Here is a 25,544-nt window from a genome sequence, read left to right on the forward strand (position 1 = left end):
TCTGAAATACGAAGGGACAACCATTCACTTGAGCTAACCAATGACTTAAAACACGAATTAAACTACGGGACCAGGAGGAGACAGAAAATGAAAGCAACCAAAGAACATTTTCTTTTCAAAATTCATAATTAATATCCTCAGAGAGATAAGAAAGAACAGAATGTGATAAAATAAAAGAACAGTTGGAGAACATGAAAGGTCTCTTGACAATTAAAAATACAACAAATTAAAACTCATTCAGAACATTAGAAGATAACGACAGGAAAATCTTCCAGGAAGTGGAACACGATGTCCGAGGGTTAGAAAAGAGGAAAGAGGAGATAAGAAAATTAAAAAGTCAGGGTGGGACGTCCACTATCTGAATAATAAGAGTTGCAAAACAGAGATGAGAGCAAGGGAGGGAAGGAAGAGTACACACTCTTTGAAATCAGGAAATCCCCAGGCCCAGCACTGCTTCGTAGAGATACCCATGATGGCTCTTGTCTATCTGAAGGTCTTACGTTTTATGCTTACGTGTAGCTGAGGGCTAATTCATTTATGAATTTTATGTCGTAAGGTCGTGTCCCACTAGTTGCTAGTGACGTGCAAGTTTGACTTGAGTTCCTAGAAGCCACAGTAAAAAGATGGCTGCAACATGGGGTCTTGGAGGGAGGGAGAGGCAGGGCATGGAAGCTCCGCCCCCCTTCCACACACCCCTCCTGTCTCCTGTCATATCCTTTAGAACGAACTGGCCAACTTGAGCAAATTAATCAAACCCCAGAAGAGGGTTGCAGGAACCCCAATGTACTGTGCGGCTCAGTCAGAAGCAAAGGAGGGGGCAGTCTTGGGGACCGTACCTCCAACCTGTGGGATCTGACGGCATCTCCAGGTAGGCGGTGTCTGAAGTGAACCCTGTTAAAGGACCCCCAGCTGGTGGACGCGGCTACAGAACGGATGGGTCGCGTGCTGGTGGGGAGAAGCCCCGGCACACTTTGGGCTCACAGGAGTGCTCTGTGCTGTGAGTGCAGCGTGGAAGAAGCTGAGTCCAGGCTTGTTTTTCTCCTCATCTGACGTAAGTTGATTGCAGTGTCCAGTGAAGCTTAACCTATTTTGAAGCTGAAGCTGTTTGATTTCACTTTCAATTGCTGGCAGAGCTTCCTCTACAGGTAAGGAGACAGCAATTCACTTTTGTAGCCAGCTCCCTTTGTTTGGGGGGAAATTACTAAAATTATCCCCTCATTTATACAAGTGTCGAGCAAGACCCACCTGTTGTTCTTAGAAATCCCTATGAGATGCCATTAACTTGAATGCAGTTAGGGAATGTGGTATGATTAGTAAGGGAAATTGGGTTTATTTTAAGTAATACCATGTCTTTAGAGCATTGTTTTTTTTCTTAATTCCTTTCTATATGGATTTAGTCTAAACCATCTTTGAAAATTAGTTTTCGGGGTGGTGGGGAGAGGAGAGGAGGAAATGTGCCTTTTGTGCAGCTCTTTGCTCCTAGGAGAGAGAAGACTGGAGTTGCCAGAGGCCTGTGGAGCCCCGACCTCCCCTAAGGCCAGACTGTGAAAGAGGACCCAACTTGTCTGGACTGGGTGATAGGAGACATACAGTCAGTGTTTCTTAAAATGATCACTTTGGGGAAAGTTACCATCACTTATTGAATTTTCTTCTTTGAAGCTGACAAGGCCCAGACAAACACTACAGGTACAGAGTGGCCTGTTCCCATGGCATCATCCTGGGGCCGTTCCTGTGAGAGCAGGCACAGACAACAGTCAAGTTTCCCCTTTCCAGTGCAAACCCAGGCCATTATGGGTTCTTTCATATGTATAAGGAAAACTTGGAAATTGAATACCTACCAATGGAGGACAGGGTACAAATAAACAATGCTAATCTATCCAAACCATGAAATACTACGCAGGCATTAGGAAGAATGCAGAAGGTATATAAACTGAAATGGAAGGGGGTAATCAGTTACACAGCATTATCTAGTTGAAAGTGCAATCCATTTTTGTGTGCTTCTTTTTCATTCATTAACAACTATTTCTTAATCATCTTGATGGGTTAGGAATCCAACAGCAGACCAAACAAAATCCCCGCAACTCTCATAGACCATATCTCACTGTGGACGGAAGCAAACAACACACAGACATATTCAGCCCATGAAAAAAATAGAGCAGGCTAAGGAGATAGACAGGAGATATTTTAGAGGGTGCTGGTGTAGATCCAGTAGCCAGAAACCTTTTTGATAGGGTGACGCTGGTCTTGATACTACCTGAATATTCACATGGATAACCGTGTACAGCTCTGGCTGTATCTGTGGGGTTGTGTTTGACGCTGCATGACAGAAACCCACTGCCGTGGCAAGCTGTATATTTTTTAACCAGGAAGATGACAGCATTCCCAGAAGGCCTTCCTCCAGCAGACTTCCGCTTACCTATCATTGGCCGATATTGTGCCACATGACAGATCCTAGCTGCAAGGGAGCCTACACAATTTGGTTTTTCAGTTGGGTATGTGCTACCTGAATACATGGCAGTGGCTGTCCCATGAGTGCATCAAAGACTAAAGGACAAATACAAAAGAGATAATAGGGCTTATGCCTGGGAACAGTCTTCCAAGTGATGCATAACCTTCTCCCATATGGTCTTCTGTATTGAGAGCTCGCCATTCTGTCTGGCAATTCAGAACCTTTGGTCCCACCACACAGCTATTGAATCAGAAACTCTGGGACTAGTAACCTGCAAATGTACTAGTTGTCCAGGCGATTCTGAGGCTTAGGAAGGGTTGAGGACCAGTGTGTTACACTGCTTCAAAGATAAGCAGAAATGGGGCAGGCATTTGGTATAGCAGTTAAGACACTGCTTGGGATTCCCACATCCCATATCAGAGTGCCTGGGATACAGTCTCTGCTCTGCTCCTGATGCCAGCTTCCTGCTAATGTGCACCCTGGGAGGTAGCAGGTGATGGTGCAAGAAGTGGAGCCTCTGCAACCCATGTGAGAGACCTGGATAGAGTCCCTAGCTCCCAGCTTTGGCCTGGCCCAGCCTCGGCTATCGTGGGCACTTGGGAGGTGAACCAACAAATGGGAGATCTCCCCTTCTATCTGTCTCTCTGTCTCTGTCTCTCTCTTTCTCTCTCTCTAGTTTCCTTCTAAATACATATTTTTTAACTCAGCAAAAGGAGAAAGAAAAGACATTTACATTTTTGAGAAGAAAAAATGATGACAACTCAAGGATCTCGCTCAAGTTAATGAGTGTTTTTCACAGTAGAGCTACAGATCCAACCCAATTAATGCATTTATTCAGTCCTTTAGCAGTAAGAGTTTCTGAAAGTGAAATTCAGAAAAAGTAAAAAAGAAAAAAAAATGAACCTTGTGTTTTGATGAATTTCTCAGCATCCTTGTTGTATTTCATCTCCCAAATCTACCAAGACTCCATTAGGTTTATAGTAAGCACTTTAGAGAGCAGGAAGTACAGGTGGAGCATCCGCAATCTAAAAACCTGAAATCTGAAATGCCCCCAAATCTGAAGCGTTTAGAGCACTGACAGTCTGCACAAGCACAAAATTCCACATCGTGGAACTTTTCTGCTTGCACAAAATTATTATCAAATATCTTATAAGATTACCCTCAAACTAAGGGTTTAAGCCATTTATGACACATAAATGAATTCCACACTTAGACCAAGCCCCATCACCAAGATATTTCCTTATGCACATGTAAATATTCTAAAATCTGAAAATACCTAAACTTGGAACCCCTTTTCTGGGCCCACGTGTTTCAGGTAAGGGACACCCAACTTGAAGAGTCATCACAATATCTTAGGGGAAAGATGGAGTTTGTTTTTCACTCATCAAAGGACATAATTTCAGAACCCAGAACACTTTCCTCCCCTTTCAATCCTCTGAAGTATGGAAAAAAAGAAGAAGAATTCAGGATGCAATGAGAGAGGAGAGAAGCAGGTGCAGGCCGGCAGTCCCAGGACCTCCAAGGCCTGAACTATGGAAAATGGTAAGGGCCAACGTCGTGGTGCTGCATGTGAAGCCACACCTGTCAGGCCGGCATCCCATATGAGTGCCTGCCCATTTGTGCCCCAGCTGCTCCACTTCAAATCCAGCTCCCCACTAATGCGCTTGGAAGGCAACAGAAGATGACTCCAGTACTTGCGCCCCTGCCACCCATGTGGGAGACCCTGATGGAGTTCCAAGTTCTTCGCTTCAGCATGGCCCAGCCCTGGCCATTGCAGCCATTTGCGGAGTGAATCAGTACATGGAAGATCTCTCTTTCTTTGTCTCTCCCCCTCTCTCTGTTACTCAGCCTTCCAAGAAAATCACAGCTGAAAACTGAAAGTTGCTTCCTTTCCCTTCTGAACACACAGGGGGCAGCAGAGAGGAAGGAGGGCGGTGCAGCTGACTGGGATGACGGTCACATGTTGTTCTATTTTAGACTTCACCATAATACTAAAATCTGTGCCTCTCTGCATCAGGAGACAGCTTTTCTGATGCTGCACATCTTCTTCTACCTGAGTCTTAATTATCAGGGAAGCACAGATGAGCATGGAAAACTTGGAGCTCCTGAAACATCCAACATCTTGTTGGATTGGAAATGAGATGCTCCCGGTCACTACGCAAAGAACAAATTCTGTCTCGTTTTGGTTTCTTGTAAAAGTTTCCCATCCTAAGCGGCTCCTGTACTGTATCATTGTAACCACAGACACAGAGGTTGACAAACTCATTTCTCAAATGTTATCACTCAGAAAATGTCACCCAGAAAAAGGGCATGCAAGACTACCGAAAAAGACTAGAATTCGGGTAGAATTTTAATGGTTGATTTCTATTCATCATCAGATTTCACACACTGAACCTTAGGATTGGGAGGCAGGCATTTGGCTTATGGTTAAAATATCCATGTCTCACACTGGAGTCCCTGGGTGTGGCTCCTAGCTCTAGCCCCTAACTCCAGCCTCTTGCTAATGTAGATCCTGGGAGGCAGCACTGATGGCTCAAGTAGTCGGGTTCTTGTCAGCATATGGGAGACCTGGTTGAGTTTCTTGACTCCTGGCTTCAGCCCCTGGCAGCACCTGCTGAGTGCATTTAGGAAATGAACTGGTTGATGGGAACTCTTTCTCCCTGACCCTCTCTTTTCCTTCTCAAATAAATAACTTTTAAAAAAGAAGCACTAGGTTCTAGATCAAAGCAGAGATCTCCAAGAGTCAGCCAGCAAGGAGGTGAGCTGGCTGCTCCTCCGGCCACCTATTTTCTAGGTATCAATAAATATTCAACCATGGTTGCTATCATATACTTCGCAAATACAAAAAAAAAAAGTTTTTGGTGCCACAACCATCCTTATAGAAATTATGACTTCCACTTCTTTTTTATTTTAAAGATTTACTTACTTATTTGTAAGTCAGAGTTACACAGAGAGAGAAGGAGAAGCAGAGAGAGAGACAGAGAGAGAGAGAGGTCTTCCATCTGATGGTTCATTCCCCCAATGGCCACAACAGCTGGAGCTGCACCGATCAGAAGCCAGGAGCCAGGAGCTTCTTCTGGGTCTCCCACAAGGGTGCAGGGGCCCAAGGACTTGGGCCATCTTTCACTGTTTTCCCAGACCGTGGCAGAGAGCTGGATCGGAAGTGGAGCAGCCAAGACTCAAACTGGTGCCCATATGGGATGCCAGAACTGCAGGCGGTGGCTCTACCTGCTACAACACAGCGCTGGCCCCGACTTCTACTTCTTGATGATTGCCCTCATCATTCTAAAATAAGATATCCTTCTGCGTTCACAGATATTTAGACTGCTGAGTGGGCAGCTGTCAAACATGGCCAGACCTGGGTCAACAGAGGCAAAACAAGCCAGGAGGGTTGTGCTTGGGTAAAGCAAAACCAATGCTACCTCCCCGCAGGGGCCTGCTCAGACCTCTGCATTGGCAGCTGAAAGCTGTCTCCGGGCTAAGCCATGTTTGTGCCTCTTCTACAACTGCACTGAATGAGCTGATCATTCGTGAAGAACACAGCAAGCAGAAGGAAAGCCTGAGGCACAGAGAATCATGAAGCTGATGCTGGTGGTGCCCACTCGAACCCCTGGAGGAGCAGCTACCCAAGGGTGGTCACTCAAGACGAGCACTTGAGTGTGTGGGCTTTGCCTCCTGCCCACGAGTTCCACCTGTGGGGTGACTTGGGGACATTGCATGTCCTCTCTCTATCTCAGTGTCGTCATCTGTAACATGGCAGTAAGAACAGTTCCCATCATGTGGGTCAACTGTGAAGACAAAGCAAGACACTGTATGCTGTGTTAGAAGGATCCTGGGCATGCTGTTAGTGCTCAGAAATATCTGCCACATTATTACGATTTTTGTTTAGTTATTGCAATTAGAGATATTTCTTTTTAATAAATAAAATTTAAATGTTGCATTTAAATACTTCACACGATGTAACACAAGGTTAAAATTCATTGGAGCTTAATTTTTCAATCTTTATCTACTCATTTAATTTTATTGACTTTTAAAATTTTGCTTCTTATTTTATTTACCTAAGAAATAGAAAGACAGAGAATTCCTATCTTCTGGTTCACTCCTTTGGCCAGGCCAAAGCCCAAGCCAGGAACTCAGTTCAGATCTCCCACATAACCTGCAGGGATCCAACTGCTTGGGTTATTGCCAGCTGCTTCCCAAGGTCTGCATTAGCAAGAAGCTGGAATTGGGGGTGCATCTGCGTTTTGTTTTGCTTGGTTTTGTTTTGTTTTGTTTTGTTTTACTGTGTTTTTAAGATTTATTTTATTTATTTGAAAGATAGAGTTACAGAGAGAGGTAGAGACGGAGAGAGAGAGAGAGGTCTTCCATCTGCTGGTTCACTCCCCAAATAGCTGCAGGTGCCAGAGCTGAACTGATCTGAAGCCAGGAGCCAGGAGCTTCCTCCAGGTCTCCCATGTGGGTGCAGGGGCCCAAGGACTTGGGCCATCCTCTACTGCTTTCTCAGGTGCATTAGTAGAGAACTGGATGGGAAGTGGAGCAGCCAGGACTCAAACTGGTGCCCATATGGGATGCCAGAATTGCAGGCCAGGGCTTTAACCCATTGTACCACAGCACCGGCCCCCAGAGTTGGGTTTTGAACCCAAGCCTTCTGATATAGGATACAAGTATCTTAACCAGAATCTAACAGTGAGGCCAAATTCCCTCCCCTAGAGGTTAATTTTTTGAACTATGCCCTCCCTTGGGGCTGCTGTCTCTAGACCATGAAACTTCTCCACCCACCTCCTTTTCCCGGTAGATTGTACAATTTGAAGCAGAAACAGAACACAGCTGCCATGAGCAAGCTGGGGAAACTGAGAACGTGACACACCTTTTGTGGCAGACACACCCTACAGGGACCCCCAACAAGTCACACCCGCCGTAATTCTGGGAAGAACCTGTGACCACAAGAGCAGAAGAGACCAGCAGCTCCGCTGGAAGTCACAGAGACTCTTGCCTTGAGCCAGCAAGGAGCAAACTTCTATGCTTGCAAGCTGCCCACCGAGAAGGCCCAAGGCCATCAGGAGCCAGTGTCCTCAGTCATGCGGCTACAAGGAAGTGAATCCTGCCACCAACCTCCTGAGCTAAGGAGGAGCTTCTGCCGCAGACCCTCCAAATGAGAACGCAATTCAGCCGTCACCGACGGTAGCCTTGTGAGACTGACAGGGGACCCAGCAAAGCTGTGTCTGAACTCCCGACCCCAGAACTATGAGATGACCATTGTGGGTTTTAAGCTGCTGAAGTGGTAGTGATTTGTTACACATCTGTTTTCAACTGTAGTTCCTGCTGTAGGTTGAATGATGTCTCCCAAAAAGATGTGGAAGCCCCAAGCTCCAGTACCTGCAAATACACGATCTTATTGCAGACAATCAAGGTAAGATAAGATTATCAGGTTGACCAGATGCAGAGGGAAATGGTGGGAAGACACAGGGAGAATGCCACCTAGAGACCTGAACTCCTGGAAGCCGGGAGAGAGGCATGCAGAGTCTTCCTCATGGTACTCAGAAGGAGCCAAAGGGCTTCCAGCCTGCAGGACTGGAAGACAATGCGTTTCTGTTGTTTGAGCCACCTTGTTGGCGGGTACTCTGCCATAGCTGCCCTAGGCAACTGACACACTTCCCAAAGGCAGGGAGCTGGAAAGGGCTGCTTTCCAACCATGGATGGGGAAAGACTGGAAAGGAGAATAAAAACCATCCATCCATCCGTTCATTCACCTACTTAGTAGACATGGAGCCTTGGCTTTGCCACGCCATGAGGTTACAGAGATCAGAGCGCGGCCTTCGGCAGCTCATGGGAAAAGGATACAGCAAGCACACACACCCTGGTTTGCCACATGCTAGAGCCGAGGAGGCACAGGGCGTGTGGAGCTCTGGGAAAAGCACTGAATCCCACTTTGGAGGAAAGAAGTAAGAAAGACTGCCAAGAGGAGGATTGTGGAAGAGGGAGAGGAAGAAGGAGGTGGGCTGAAGACAGGAAGTCACAGGCAACTGATGCAAAAGCATAAGATAAAGACCTGCAGCTGGGCATGGGCGGGGCCAAGAGGGCTTGTGGGAAGGGGGCGGGGCCAAGAGTGCCTGCCAAGGGGGGCGGAGCCAAGAGTGCTTGTAGGGAGGAGGCAGAGTGTGCTACCAGTCACTGTGCTAGAGGCTCTGGCCTGCATCCTGAAGACCTGGGGAGCCGCTGGGAACCGCAATAGGAGCCAGTGACAGGATTGTATTCAGGGGGCTTGGGGACAGAGGCCCCCAATCATGGTCTTGCAGAGAGAATGGAGAGAGACTTGGCAGGCAGAATCGACAGATCTGCATAGATGGTTGTGGTGCAGGGCAGAGGAAAAGAGAGGAGTGAGGGTGAGTCCACATTTCCCCTGGGGACCACAGGGGTGGTGGCGCCTTTCTCCAAGCAAGGGAAAATGGGAAGAGGTGCAGATTGGAGGGACAGGCAATGAGTTGCCACCACAGCCACTGTCCCTCCCCTCCCTGGCTAAGAGGACTCCAGTTCTGTTCGCCCACCTTCGAGGGGCTGAGACCCCAGGGGAGTCACCTCTCCCCACAGCTGGGCATTCAGTCACCATAGGCCTAGACCCACACTGCCCACAACAGTAGCTAAAGCTCACATGAAACACAATGAACTCCCACTGAGATGTGCTGTGAGTGTGAAATACACACCAGATTTCACAGGGTGGGGGCGGAGACGAATGTGACACACAGCATGGATCACCTGTTCCCTTGATCGCGTGTTGAAATACCTCCTTACATACACCAGCGCCAATAAATTACATTTTTAGAATGAAGAGCACCTGTGTCTTCTGCTTTTCTTAATTGAAATACAATATACACACCAAGAAATGCGCATACGTGTATACTGATAAATGTTTTTAGCTTTCTGATCACTTTAATAGCTAACACACAAATTAAGAACAAACCATTACTGATACCCCAAGAGTCCTCACCATTCTTTCCCATCCAAGTATTGCGAATGTGGGAAAGAGGAATAGATTGTCTATTACACGGTATGATTCAGTGAAACAATACTTCTAACTGTACACCAAATGATCTGATCACACAATTTTTATACTCTCCCTGTGTTAACTATCACAACTAAGAGAAAACATGTGGTATTTGTCTTTTGGGGTCTGGCTTATTTCACTTGGCATACTGATCTTCAGTTACATCCATTTTGTTGCAAATGTCAGGATTTCATTCTTTTTTATGGCTGATGTTTCTTGGTTTTTTTTTCTTAATGTGACTGCTGGAAAATGTAAAAGTATATATCTGGCTCACATTAGGTTTTTCCTAGAGAGCACAAGTTGAAGCCAACTGTGCTAGTACCACTCCTTTATCAGGTGGAGAACTTGAGTGGTTATATGCACATGATGTCATTCCAAGCAATGGAGATGGGCAGCCAGAGGCAACATTTCTGGGACAATGTGGTAAGAACATTGGTCTATCTGGCATGGATGTTGTCATCACTGTGTGTTGCCTGGAGCAATGGCAGCCATCTGTGGCCTTGGAGAATAGATAGCATAAGAAAATAAACCAGGGTAGAAACATGGAGAAAAACTGTTTTCTTGATGACAAAAATGCACCCACCGTGTTTTTATGGCAAGTAAAGAAATATATATTTAAAGCCAAACCTAACTGGGTTTTCTGTTACTTGTCAACAAAAGCATTGTAACAAGCCAGCCAATCACAACAGTGTCCAAGGCTATTATCTCTCGCTTAATCGACATACAAGTTTTCCTCTAAAAATAAGGGGGAAATGAGAGAAATACAAGAGTAGCTCTTTTCTGAGCTATTCTTTTGTTTTGTTTTGTTTTGTTTTTGACAGGCAGAGTGGATAGTGAGAGAGAGACAGAGAGAAAGGTCTTCCTTTTTGCCATTGGTTCGCCCTCCAATGGCCGCTGCGGCAGGCGGATCTCGCTGATCCAAAGCCAGGAGCCAGGTGCTTCTCCTGGTCTCCCATGCGGGTGCAGGGCCCAAGCACTTGGGCCATCCTCCACTGCCTTCCCGGGCCTTAGCAGAGAGCTGGCCTGGAAGAGGGGCAACCAGGACAGAATCCGGCGCTCAGACCAGGACTAGAACCCGGTGTGCTGGCGCCGCAAGGCGGAGGATTAGCCTGTTAAGCCACGGCGCCGGCCTTTTCTGAGCTATTCTAAAATGCCATCCTTGTTTGTGCCTATAAGGAAAAAAAAATCTCCAGTGACTGAAACAGCCTGCGTAGAATAACACATTTCCTAATCAATACCCTCCTTTTGTTTTCCATTGGTAAACAAGGGTTATGTGTCTGATTTTTTCTGCAATAAGACGCAGGCAGCTCCTCTGAGCTCTTTGGATGCTGGGGAAGGAGCCATTTCTCTGGCCAGTGGTCAGCCTCCCATCCACAATGAACTTGGTCATCATTGCCCTTGACAGCGGCTTTCTGTGGCTTCACGGGGAAGGAGGCTTGATGGGATAAACACAGTCTACTGCATTTTTGGAACCAGTGTTAAAAATCTAAATTTCACAGATCTTTTCTCTGGTGCTTGATTATGCACCAATACGAAACCGTTTGTGTACGTAACTTTGACTCAGCAATCAACCACTCTATTTATCTGTCTTCCCCGAGGTCTAAATATAATAAGCCAACATCAGAAGTGAGAAACACTGGGAACTCTGGTCAATGCCTGAGGCACGGGAAGAAAGCTTGGAAAGCAGTGTTGGCCAGAGAGACTTGTGAGCGTGGAAACTTCACAGTCACAGTGTTGATGCTGAAAGGGACCTTCCGGGTCCTTGTGTCAAGCCCCTTCCCTTAAACAGGAGGTGATGGGACCCAGAGAGCTCCTCCTGGCCCCTGCCCTCCTCCCTCCGCCCCTCCCTCTCTCACTCGCCTTTCCTCTTCCCTCCCTTCCGCGGGGACCACGCTCAGCCGTGCACAGGGCTGTGAGGATGGGACGGTACTCGTGGTCCTGCTCTCCTGGGGCTCTCAACACCAGCTGGTACAGCGTCAAGATCAAAAGCAAGTCAGGGGGCTTTGTTTTCGCTCTTTGTTTTGTTTTCCTGCTAAGTCACCACCTCTTTCGATCCCAGATATGAATCAGTACTGGCTCTCTGACTCGCTCTGCTTTATGTCTGTGCTTGTGGGATTTGGTCACCATTAGATTAAGAAAACAAAGCAGTAAATTCTTGTTCAGATATTCTGGGGAAGCTCTCTCTCTCTCTCTCTCTCTCTCTCTCTCTCTCTCTCTCTCCTTTCCTTTCCTTTCCTTTCCTTTCCTCTTCCTTCCTCCCTTCATTCCAGCATGTATCACTTCCAGAGCAGACATTTCTTGGTTGGAGTTGCAGTCCAAACAGAACCACTACAACCTTGGGCTTCGAGGGATGGGTGCCGCCCACTGGCCCTCTGTCACGTTGCCCTGCAGGGTGGGTTTGAAGTGGTCTCCTCCTTTCTGGATAAAAAGGAAACAGGACCCTTTTGTACCCTTTGCCCCTTCCGGAGCCTGGGCACACTGAAGTCAAAATAGCTGAAAGGAGAGAGATCCGACTCTAGAATGACACACACAGGAGCCAATAGGAACAGCTGGGGAGGAGTGAGTCTTCCCCCCCCCCTTCCCCTCCCCTCCTGACCTTAGAGTCCAAAGTCTCCTTGCCCCTAGTCCCAGCCCCAACCAGCGAAGCCGGTCTGCAAACCTGGCCTAGAAGCAATGAGAGTGACCCCAGAGGAAAGAGGAGGGAGGGGCGAGAACAAGTCCAAAGGAAAGAGCTTTCCCTACAGCGCAGGGGGGAGTCCTCCTGAGTCCTCTGTGCACCTGCCCAACTCACCCGCCCATTCCCCCCTGCAAGCCCTGCGGGCTCTGGAATGCCTTCCGAACTCGGCAGTCTCCTCCCTCGTCCAGCGCACCATCCTCTCCCGTTAGGGCCGCAACCTCCAAAATGATCTCCTGCCTTCTACTCCTTGCTCCTTAAGATGCATTCTCCACCAGGCAATCAGAACGATCTTTGGAAACCGTAAGTCAGATGGTAAACGTCCCCAGCGGCCTGCCCATGGCACCAGCAGCGCCAGTGTGATCTGGCCTCCAAGTTCCCCTGCCCGTGTCCCCACTTGTTCCCTAGCTCACTCACCCAGCCACTCCAGCCCGTGTGCTGTTCTTGCACATCGGAAGGCGCTCTCGCCCTAACGCCTTTGTGCTTACTGTTGCTTCTGCCTGGATGGCTCTCCCTCCAACTCCTGCCATAACTGTCTCCTTCTCATCCTTCAAGGAAACCCATCCAGATGGCCGCTTCTGGTCACCCGAGCCAGCCTTCATTATCTTTACATCACTCATCACGACTTGAAGCTATCTTGCTGACTCTTTTATTTTTAACCTATGTGCGTGTGTGTATATATATTTTTTTCCCCCGTTTTCCCAACAAGACTGAAAGGTCTTGGATTACACGAGGATCATGCCCATTTTGTTTGGGGGCTGCATCATCTGTGGAGCCGGCAACAGAGGAACTGACCCGTACATTTTTCACTGAGTGAGCGAGAGAATGAAGGGGTAAATGGAGGGTGATCCCAAGGTGGAATGAAGGCCTCTGACCGGAGTTGCCATTTTGAAAATAAAAATACAGAGCATCCATTTATATTTGAATTTTAGATAATGAATGCATGTAATACTGAATTATACGTCCCAAAGAGTGCATGCATTTGTTGCTTATCTGAAATTCTAGTGGAATGGATGTCCTGTGTTCTGTGGAGACCCACCAAGGAGCTGGTGTGAGATGAACAAGCAGAGGAGACCCTCCGAGTCTTTGCTTTGTAGACTCTTCCATAGACACCGGCTGGGGAGAAGGCTTGTTTTGTTCTCTCTTCTAGACTTTGTGTGTGTGTGTGTGTGTGCGCTTGGTCAACAGTCAGGTGTCTGGGTAACGGATTTACCACTGCTCCCTTCCATCACAAGGGGCACAGAAGAGAAGGTAGCACCGTGAACCACAGCGCTCAAGAGCAGATACGGTCGCAGGGAGCTGTGACTCGCTTCCTACTCACACAACAACCTCAAGCAGACTCTGCGGAGGGGCGCTCTCCAAGCTCAAACCCTTTCTGACCTCACAGAAAAAAAAAGGAACCACGAACTTTTGCAAAAAATTTAAAAATTAAATAAATTAAATTTTTACAGACTTTGCAATTGGAAGAAGAACTCATATTTCTCACAAAAGTAGTTTCAGTACTTTTCATCTCACAAGTGGCAAATCTAGTAATGTTAGGGGTACACCAAATTATGTGCACCCCAGTACTGGCCTCTTGTGTCCATAAAACATTTTCAGATGAGTCAAGTGCCCTGTAAAAGTTGTGTGGATTTCAATTTCCTCCAGAAGTTCTGGTCCAAAGATTTTTTTTTCCGTGACTTCAAAATATGCTGTTAGCAATCAGATCGATGTGCGGATATGTGGGCCAGTGGCAGGACCTCTGGGAGATGTAGAAAGGCCTCAGGGAACCACCAGGAACAGGAGAGCTGTTGCATATGGAGCAGGTCGAGTCAAGTCCTTTTAACACTTGAAGGGAAACAAATATGGTATAAAAGGCTGCAACGGGTTGTGGTGGGGACGGCAGCACTGTAGTAAGTTAAGCTGCCGCCTGCAGTGCCAGCATCCCATATGGGTGCAAGTTCAAGTCCTGGCTGCTCCTCTTCCAGTCCAGTTCCCTGCTATGGCCTGGAAAAACAGTAGAAGATGGCTTAAACCCTTGAGCCCCTGCACCTGCATGGGAGACCCCGAAGAAGCTCCTGGCTTCTGGCTTCAGACAGCCCAGCTGTGGCCATTGCAGCCATTTGGGGAGTGAATCAGCATATGGAAGATCTCTCTCTGTGTCTCTCCCTCTCTCTTTCTCTCTAATGCTGCTTTTCAAATATATAAAATAATCTTTTTTATAAAAATAATCTTTTTAATAAAAATCTTTATATAAAAAATCTTTTTTGAAAAAGAAAGGCTGCAATGGGAGTGAGCATTAAGATCTCCACAACCAACATATAACTGCCTGGGTTGGACACCCTGCTTTGGTGCCTGACTCCAGCTTCCTGCCAATGCAATAAATTTAAATATATTTATTTATGTTTATTTTTTGTTACATTGTTTTGTTTATTTTTATTTAAAATTTTTATTTTATACATAATATATATACACATACATATACACACACACATACATCCACCTGCTGAGGTTTTTGTGGAATTTCAGCTCTTGTTTCCATTCTTTTTATTACAAGAAATTAGATTTTAGACATTAACCTTTTCCTTTCATTTAGCCACATAGTACAGAGATCCACCAGAACAATACTTACGTCTAGCTCATCGTGTGTGACAAGAGCAAGCCTTATCAAACATTTGTGTCAGCATATGATAATTCATCCAACCATGCCCCTCAGATGACCACCCCCTTTTTTTCTTTATTCTTTTCCTTTTCCTGCCACCAATTGTGCTGCAGAAACAGGCATTTGGTACAATGGCTCAGATGCCAAGAGGCCTAGAAGATAGGATTTTGAATGCTTTCACTATAAAGAAATGTTAAGTACATAAAAGGGCAAATATATTTACCCTGATTGGACTTTACACAATATATACATGTAAGGAAATATCACATTGCACCCCAAAACATGCACAACCTTAACGTGTATGCTAAAAATTTTTAAATACAAAAAATTTTAAATCAAAATAGACTCAATGTGACAAGAGGTAAACATAAATAAAACTATTTCACATTAATTAAAAAAAAAATAAGGCACCACTTTTGACACCCACATCTCCCATCAGAGTGCCCGCAGTCATGTCTCTGCTCCTCTTCAGATTCTAGCTTCCTCCTAACGTGCACTCGGGGAGGCTGCCGGTGATGGCTTAAGGACTTGGGTCCCTGTCGTCCAAGGGAGAGATCCGGATTGAGGTCCTGGCCCCTGACATTGGCCTGGCCAGCCCCAGCAGTTGCAAGAATTTGGAAAGTGAAATAGTGGAAAGAAAATCAATATCTCTCTCTTCTCTCTCTCTCTCTCTCTCTCTCTCCCTCTGCCTTTCAAAAGAGAGAGAGAGAGAGAGAAGAAAGGAAGGAAGGAAGGAAGGAAGGAAGGAAGGAAGGAAGGAAGGAAGGAAGAGAAAGAAATTAAAAATTGAAAAAGACACATCCTGCTAGAGCAGTCTGGTTATAGACTTTCCCATAGAACTCATGACTCCTGTGCTAATTTCCCAAGTTTAGATTTTTGCAGGCTAGTTTTCCTTAAAATAATTGGAATGAACTTAATAAGGAATAGAACTCCCTGGGCGCACACTGCTCTCTCCTTTTAAATGCATGTTTTTGCATTGACTGAGCCGTGCGCCAGCTCTCTCTCTGACTGCAGCTGTCCTTGCTGGAGGCAGGAAGCTCTGTCCTGCACGCCTTTGATCATCCCAGGGCCTTCCACTGGGAACATTCGCCCATCTGCAGGCTCTGTGAGTAACCAGCCTGTGAACTCTCACTCTTCTGTAAACTTACAGAGATGCGTAAAACCCGGAATATCCCCCCCGCCCCAAACCATCTAAGAAATAGAGTCCTTGGTAAAACCACAACACAGTTATTCACCTGCAAAGGTGAAACTGCGGCAAACATTTGTGTGTGTGCAAACAGAGGGAAGGACTCCGCCCCGACGTGTGTCTGACCCTTGCAGACGGCAGCCCCTGGACAGTCTCCTGCCTCTTCCACGTCTCCCACGTCCGCTGGGTCTCCAGCCCCTCACACTTTCCAATCAATCAAGCTAAGGTGCAGGTTTGTGACTGCATTATGTAAACAAGGACAGGCATCGTGGAGCCTGTTTCCTCACTGGTAGACGGATGTTGGAGGTCAGGTTTTCCGGAGAGATGCGTGAGACTGTTTCTGGCTCTGGCCCTCTGCGGTTCTGGGGTCTTCTCCCCTCTGGAGCCAGTCTCCCGGCCACCGCCCTTTCCCACCGTCCCTCCCAGACCCTGCCCTCCCTGCCTGCATCGTGGCTCCACACTGAACTTTGGGTAGAAACCACTAACACGGCCACGAGCATGGGCCGCCAGGTCCCTGCACTTCTACATACTTGGCTCGACAGTCTGACATCATAAACTGCCAGCTTTTTTTTTTTTTTTTTTTAATTTGACAGGCAGAGTTAGACAGTGAGAGAGTGACAGAGAGACAGAGAGAAAGGTCTTCCTTCCGTTGGTTCACCCACCAAAATGGCCGCTACGGCCAGCGCGCTGCCCCGATCCAAAGCCAGGAGCCAGGTGCTTCTCCTGGTCTCCCATGTGGGTGCAGGAGCCCAAACACTTGGGTCATCTTCCACTTTCCCAGGTCATTAGCAGGGAGCTGGATGGGAAGAGGAGCAGCCAGGACTTGAACTGGCACCCATTTGGGATAACAGCATCGCAGGTAGCAGCTTTACCCGCTACACCACAGCACTGGTCCCCTCCTCTTTTTAAAAAATTTTTTAAAATTTGAAAATCAGAGTTACAGAAAGAGAGAGAGAGGAAGAGATAGAGAGACAGTATGTGCTTTTTTTAAAATAACCAGACAAGATGTATAAATACACATGAACAGCAATCAGAATAGATTTCAAAAGAGAGTTAAATGTATTTCAAATTCAGAAAGTTTTCAAGATAAAATTGCTCATGTTCATGAAGGGTTCTATGGCTTTTAGGAGCACCAGTATTTTAAAATAGAAGTTCTGTGGGGAGGACCTGGAAGGACCAGTGGAGTGAAGCTCTCCAATTCCTCCAGGCTGGACACTTCCAAACCACAGGCCATTGGTCTTTTTTATTTGCATGCAGGATATTGTTCAGAAATGGACGTCTATACCACGCAATGGGAGCATGAAGCACATTCGTTATGGGGATCAGAGGACACTGGAGGTGAGCAAATCCAGCGTTTCCTAAATGTGTTTCTCCTGACCTACCATGAGAACGCCACAAGAAAACACTCACCCCTACTCTGTTCTATGTCCTGTCTTCAAAGTTGGCTGTGAACTTACTGACTTGATGATCCACAAATGATGGATCCCAACCCAGTTTGGAAAACACTAAAAAAAAAAAAAACTCTCTCATCTTAAAAATGACAAGTGGGGTGCGACAGCATTGTGACATAGAGGTTAAGGCCACTGCCTGCAGTGCCAGCATCCCATATGCGCACTGGTTCAAGCCCCAGCTGCTCCACTTCTGATCCAGCTTCCTGCTAACGCACCTGGGGAAGCAGTGGAAGATGGCCCAAGTGCTTCGACCCCTGTACCCATGTGCAAACCAGAGGATGGAAGATTCTCTCTCTCTGTCTCCCCTGTCTCTGTGTAACTCCATTTTTCAAGTAAATAAAAAATAAACCTTTTTTAAAAAAAAATGAGAAAAAGGACAGAGCAATTGGCCTAGCCATTAGGATTTCCTGAGTCTCACATAGGATGGCTCAGTTCAGCCTGACAACTGCCCCTCACGTCCCTGGGGAGTCCCTGCCCCTCACGTGCTCAGCTCTCCCAAGCCCCCCAGGGATAGAATCTGTACCCTTCCCCCCACTTTTTTTTAGGCATTCATTTCATTTATTTTAAAGGCAGAGTTACAAAGAGAGAGAGACACACAGAGACAGATCTTCCATTTGCTGGTTCATTCCACAAATGACCTCAACAGCCAGGGCTGGGCCAGCCTGAAGCCGGGAGCCAGAAACTCCACCCAGGTCTCCCACTTGGGTGGCAGAGCCCAGATACTTGAGCCGTGTTTTCTTGCTTCCCCGTGCTCAGTAGCATGGAGCTGGATCAGAAGCAGAACAGCCGGGACTTGATCCAGTGCTCATATGAGATGCCAGCATCACAGGCAGCGGTGGCTTAACCCACTGAGCCACAATGCCAGCCCTGCCACCTCCGTCTCACAGCAGAGGAAGCTGAGCTCCCGGAAGGATAAGGAATGAGCCCACCTCCGTGACAGGTGACTTTATGTGTCAGCGTGGCTGGATGTCTGATGCCGGGGTGTAGGTACTTTCTAGATGAGATTACATCATCAGCAGATGTGAGTAGAGCAGATTACCCTCCACAATGTGGAGGGGCCTCATCTGATCAGCTGAAAGTCCTATGAAAAACACTGACCCACACTTTAGATTTAAACTCAAGTCACGCGCCCTAGAGTCCGCAGCCAGCTGGTCTACCTACAAACTGGACTTGCCAATCTTCACAGCTGCATGAACCGATTCCTTAAAATAAATCTCTGTCTCATCTCTCTCTCTCTCTCTCTCTCTCTCTCTCTCTCTCTCTCTCTTTCTCTCTCTCGGAAAATGGAATTAAATAGCAAGCTTATTTTGGTGCCAAAATATTTTTGAAACCCATGTGTTGTTTTCTCATTGTTCACATTTTTTGTGAACTTTTTGAAGACCCCCCCCCCCTTATGTACATACACACTCTACTCACATCCTATTGGTTCTGTTTTACTGGAGAACTAATATGTCTCCCCAAGTTTATGTCCACCCAGAACCCCAAAATGTGACCTTGTTTGGAATTAGATACACACACACATATATAGTGCATACTGGAGTAGGGTGGCCTGTTGAGAAGGAACAAGGACTGGCTTAGTAGAGGAGTGTGGTCCTCACTGTGAGACACAAGTCCAGCCTTCTCCCAAGGGGATTGCTTGTGCCCAGCACCAGGTAGGCTTTCGGCCTGATAACAAGAGGCGGTCAAAGCTCCAGAGGAATTGCACCGAATTCACACAGCAAATCCAGAAGGGAGAGGAGAAAAGAGCCGACTCTTCATTCCCTTAGAAAGCCCAGTCTAGATGTAAACTAGGAACTCACTTTCACATCCTGCCCGGAGAGGCGCCCACCCAGGACACCCTATCCCATTACACCTGCCTACCACCGCTCTCTGTCTCGCATCAGAATTCTTTCTTGGGTGAAGACAAGAACCTATTCCACGCATGTCGGCCAAGCAAGCTCATCAGTTTTTTACTTAGCTCCCTTTGCAGTTGGGGGACTAGGTCCTGGCGTCCTGGCTGTGCTTAGGCTAAGCTAAATTCTTACGAAAACACACCACTGGTTCTCTTCTAACGTTTACCTCCCTACCAGACTCTCTGGGTGTCTATTCTTGCTCAGATCCAGCAAAGAAACATGACATGAGAGTGGGCTAATCCCCCACGTCTAGCTCTGAGCACTCTTCGAATGAAGGATGAGAGCATGCATGGCTCCTGACACAGAAAGCTATAACAAACTCTGACTGGAATCCTCCTCCTAGAGTTTGTTGCAATATTTGCCTGTGGGGTCTCTAGAATCATCAATGCTGCTGTGCAGCCATGGGCTCATCAAATAAGCTAATGAATGATCACCCAGCGAGAAGAATCCAAAAACCTGCACCTAGAGAGGTTGAAATGCCCACCCCAGAAACCTGACACCCAATCATGACTCCAGCAGTGGTGGAGATCTGTACGGCTGCTGCTGTAATGATGTAGTGGTCTGTCATTCCACAGGCCCTGAAGGTGACCACACGTGGGCACTGCATTGCCTGCTAGGTACCTGAGCCCCTTGGCTTAATTATTAGCATTGAGAGTACAGTGACGATATTATTGGTTGGAAGAAATACTAGGAAGATAAGACTACCAACCAGTAAGGTATCTCCGGTTCTTGTTTATCTCAACAGTACACTGCTCAAGCAGCATCTACTCGGGACAACACGTTGTTCGTGGTTAAGTAGCTTCATTTCAGAAGGCTAGGTCACTCACCTGGACAAATCCGCTTGCCCAACCAGTAACTGCTCTTCAAGCCTTCTTCTAAAACCCTCCTCTTTGTTGCACCTATCAACCCAAAACAATTTTACCATAAATTTTCCCTGTTCTACCCAGACTCCTGTATTGAAAAGGCCCATTGCAAACCCCTTGATCTCAGATCTCAAAACCTTCTGATGAGGCCGGCGCCGCAGCTCACTAGGCTAATCCTCCGCCTGCGGCGCTGGCACCCCAGGGTTCTAGTCCTGGTTGGGGTGCTGGATTCTGTCCTGGTTGCTCCTCTTCCAGTCCAGCTCTCTGCTGTGGCCCAGGAGTGCAGTGGAGGATGGCCCAGGTTCTTGGGTCCCTGCACCCACATGGGAGACCAGAAGAAGCACCTGGCTCCTGGCTTCAGATCGGCGCAGTGCCCCGGCTGCAACACGCCGGCCATAGTGGCCACTTGGGGGGTGAACCAACGGAAAAAGGAAGACCTTTCTCTCTGTCTCTCTCTCACTGTCTAACTGCCTGTAAAAAAAAAAAAAAAAAAAAAAAAACCTCTGACGAGTCCCCTGTGAGACACTTCTAACTCTCGTTCTTTTTTTTTTTTTTGACAGGCAGAGTGGATAGTGAGGTTGGTTCACCCTCCAGTGGCCACTGTGGCCGGCGCACCACGCTGATCCGAAGGCAGGAGCCAGGTGCTTCTCCTGTTCTCCCATGGGGTGCAGGGCCCAAGCGCTTGGGCCGTCCTCCACTGCACTCCCAGGCCACAGCAGAGAGCTGGCCTGGAAGAGGGGCAACCAGGACAGAATCCGGTGCCCTGACCAGGACTAGAACCCGGTGTGCCGGCGCCGCAAGGTGGAGGATTAGTCTATTGAGCCGTGGCACCAGCCCTAACTCTCGTTCTTAGAGATGCCTTCCCTTGCTATAGTAGCCAACAAACTCAAGTTCATTTGATTGCTGGTTATTCTGATGTTCTTTTAGTAAAGTCAGCAGTTGCCACCCACGGTGGTTTACATGAAGAAAATGTAATGGCAGAACTGAGGGCAGGATTCCTGGAATAAGAAAAGCACGATAAGGCACCTGGGGCTCAGCAAGAGTTAGTCATTACCACCCCTGGAGCTGAAAGGGGTGCAGGAAGAAATAGTGTCACTGGAACCCCACAAGGGCGGGGTCTACAGAGCTGTGGGCCACCCAGCAAAAATGTCATCATGGAGGCCCACACCTACTGTCAGAAACAGGGTGCAAGTAGCAAAAGGCAAGGAGGAAATACTTCCATCCTCACTTCTCTTGCCCTTCAGTTGCCTGCTGGTTCCTCCTGTTGGCCACAGCAAAATGAAAGCCACCACACAAGGAGGGCTGGACAGTCAGGAGTCAGCCTCTGGGCGGCCAGAGCAGGACAGGAAGGGAGGCGGGTGCATCTGTGAGAGCGTGGGAAGAGAACGTAGTGTGATGAATGAACAATGACCAGTACGTGGCACCAGGCAGCTCTGCGGAATGAGTGAATGCATCCCCACCTGCTCCAGCAAGGCGCGAGGTAAGTAGTCTCTGTTAAGGAATGAATAAATAAGTTACCCTGATATACTTCTACTTAGTGTATCGGTGTCTGGGAGGCCATACCATCAGGGTCAACTTCGTTCCTTTGTGTCTAACCTTATGTTAAGCTAAGGTCAATAAGGATCTCAAAGAAGGAAAATTGGGCATGTTTGAGAGATTTCGTAGATACCGTTTGTGGTGTAGTGTGAAAGCCTGGATTTAGGGAATGTGTACAAACACCTGGCACCCCACACCCTAAAACACCACCAGGCCAAGACTTCGTCCCTAGGGAGCTCACCATCATTGCAAGGACCAACCAGATCCCATTTTCTGGGGGGAGTTGAAAAGGTTCACAAATCTGGAAATATCACCAGATGAGACACTGCCTTTCTTCTCCAGCAGTTCTGTTTCCTGTTGTATAACCTAACAGCCTGTGAGCTGATGGGGATTAGCCAACCTGAGACGCAAGCCAAGTGCAGAGGCCATGTGCCCTGTAGTGAACCTCCCCGTGGCGTTAGGTGTCAAAAATCCTAGTTACGAAATCAGGTAGATCTGGTTTTGAGCCTGATCAGGTCAGTAACTTGGCTCCTGTGCCTCAGTTTCCTTGTCTCTAACATAATCATATTCTTTTGCCTATTATTTCTTTTCTCTCTCTCTCTCTCTTTTTTTTTTTTTTTTTTTTTTTTTGGACAGGCAGAGTGGATAGTGAGAGAGAGAGAGAGAGAGAGAGACAGAGAGAAAGGTCTTCCTTTGCTGTTGGTTCACCCTCCAATGGCTGCCACTGCTGGCGTGCTGCGGCTGGCGCACCGCGCTGATCCGAAGCCAGGAGCCAGGTGCTTCTCCTGGTCTCCCATGCGGGTGCAGGGCCCAAGGACTTGGGCCATCCTCCACTGCACTCCCGGGCCATAGCAGAGAGCTGGCCTGGAAGAGGGGCAACCGGGACAGAATCCGGCTCCCCGACCGGGACTAGAACCTGGTGTGCCGGCGCCACAGGCAGGCTGTGGCGCCGGCCTCTTTCATGCTTCTTGATAAGAACTCTAGCCAGCCAAGCACAGGCCCTTGCATAAGTTTTAGGAGTTTGGGCTTCAACAGATGTCAACTTTCACAGCCGCTTCTAAGTTTTCCAGTTGTCAGCCTGGGTGCCACGACCACCTGTGGCCGACAAGCGTCATTTCCCTGCTGTTTTCCTGGTCTAGGTGGCAGCCGCAATGTTGTGTAGTAAGACCGCAGAGGCAAGAGCCAGCAGGTGCCTCCCCTAACTCTTGCTCCCTCTGCCTTTCCAAAAAAAATTTTTTAATAAACACCTACTTCCTTCTGTTAAATTCTTTCCTTCAGGAAATATCTGAGGGGAATTTCTTTTTTTTAAGTTGTTTTAATTTATTTTCATTTTACTTGAAAGAGGGAAATGGAGGTCTGCTTATTCCTGGTTCACTCCTCTGAATGCTCACAACAGCCAGAGGCTGGGCGGGATGAACCCAGGACTAGTAACTCCACCCGGGTCTCTCATGGGGGTGGCAGGAACCCCAATACTTCAACCATCACTGCTGCCTCCCAAAGTGTGCATTAGCAAGAAGCCGGAATCAGAAGTAGAGCCGGGACCAGAACCCAGGAACTTCAATATGGGGGGCAGGGCATGCTAACTACTGTGACAAAAGCCCGCCCCACGTCTGGTTTTCTAACCAGCCCCTGAGCAGTATCTCCCAGGGTGTACGTCTCGTACCCACAGAGCACCTGCTGCAGAAGCAATTTTTGAGTTCATCATCCTGTGGCAGTCCCTTGCTGACTTCAGAGTTCTCCGCAACAATGAACTTCAGTGAACAGATTTGTCAATTATCTCAATGGCACTTTAATTTAAAATGACTTATTTGGTTAGTATGTGACCATTTCTAATACCTTAGTATAGACTCATATATAAACACATGGGCTGAACGAGGTTGTATGGTACTAGTACAATTTACAAAATTCAAGCATACATTTAGAAACTCAGTGACGTTTTCTTTGCCAAGAGTCACAGTTAGTCCTCAGGACAAAACCTTTCACTGTAACCACCCTTCTCCTAAGTGAAATCAGCCAGAGACAGACAAACACCACATGTTCTCTCTCACACGTGGAACCTAAGAAATGTGATGATTGATTTGAATGTAAAACAGTGATTAACAGAGGTTGGAGGGGGCGGTGCTGTGGCATAGTGGGTAAAGCCGCCGCCTGCAGTGCCGTCATCCCACATGAGTTCAAGTCCTGACTGCTCCACTTCTGATCCAGTTCCCTGCTAATGTGCCTGGGAAAGCAGCAGAAGATGGCCCAAGTGCTTGGGCCCCTGAATTCACGTGAGAGACCTGGAAGGAACTCTTGGCTCCTGGCTTCAGCCTGGCTCAGCTCTGGTCATTGTGGCCATTTGGGGAGAGAACCAGCAGATGGAAGATTCTCTCTCTCTCTTTCTCTCTCTCTCTCTTTCTCTCTCTCTCTGCCTCTGCCTCTGCCTCTCTGTAGATTTAAATAGATCTTAAAAAAGAAAAATGGAGGTTGAGAAGGGGGAGGCAGAGGGGACTGGGAAGAGGTTGGATAAAAGGTACCAAAACACAATCAGATGGTGGCAACAGGCTAGTCAGATGGCGGTAACAGGCTCAGGTGTCCTGCAGCACAGGGAGACAACTAGAATTCACAATAACATGTCATATTCTATCTGTGGAACTGCAAGACAGGAGCTGGCAGGAGCCAAACACAAAAGAGAAAGCCTAATGGCCTGGCTTGATCAGTTTACATTGGTGTTAAAATATTGCACTCAATTCCATAAAATTGTACGAGTAGGGGAGGCAATTAGCGCAGCAGTTGAGATGCCTCTTGGGACGCCCACCCACATCGCAAAGCAGAGTGCTTACCTCTGAGTCCTGGCTCTGTTTCCTAAGCCAGCTTCCTGCAAATGTGCTCCCTGGGAGGACGCAGGTGATGGCTCCAGTACTAGGGTTCCTGCCACTCACGTGGAAGACCTGGGTTGAGTTCCAGGCTTCCTGTCATTGGCCTGGCCCAGCCCTGGCTGTTGTAGGCATTAGAGGAGTCAGCAGAGAGAATATCTCTGTCTGTCTCTGTCTCTGTCTCTCTCTCTCTCTGCTTCTGCACCTTTCAAATAAATACATATTTTAAAATATGCAAGTATTACATGTTAATCAAAAATTTAAAAATAAAGCACTTTCAAAAGAAAAAAATCACTCACTTCCATGGAAATATAAATATTTAATACGTATTGATTATTCTCCCATCTACTTTGACAGAACCAGAAATTCATTAGTCATTTGCATATCATTTCCATTAAAGACCAAAAAAGTCATTCTTGGCCAATTCTGCTGAAATGCATCGGGCCAGGAGATGGTTCCATCCTTCCCTGGGGCCACACCCCCTTCGATCCAGCACTTCCTGGAAGTACTGTAGAAACCATGGGTATTTCTTAAAGACCAGTTCTGTATTCATGCAGTGCTCCCACCCCCTGGAGGAGCTCACCCTCTTCTTGAAGGCAGGAAGCAGGGTTTTTCCTTGTGGGAGAACTTTTGGTACCGTGTCCTGCATACTAATGGCATTCCTGCAGATCCAAGTGTATAGATTTGCATAGAAAGCCGCCCTCTCAGCCTTTAGCACTGCCTCCTTTCCTGCCTGAGTTTTCAAGGCCAAGTCCAGTCCTGGCTTGCTTCAAACATTTGATTCATCTTATCTCTCAGCTAATGAAACCGATTACATGGCCCTTGGTAAATATCTAGGGTACTCCCCAAAGGTACACAGTGGCAGTGGTCAAGATCAAAGCCTTGGGGATGGAGTGCTGCCATCATGGCTGCAGGGTCATGCCCGCCCTGCAGGAACAACAAACACGGGCTGCCT

This window comes from Lepus europaeus, chromosome 20, assembly GCF_033115175.1.
Source record: "Lepus europaeus isolate LE1 chromosome 20, mLepTim1.pri, whole genome shotgun sequence".
Taxonomy (NCBI): Eukaryota; Metazoa; Chordata; class Mammalia; order Lagomorpha; family Leporidae; genus Lepus; species Lepus europaeus.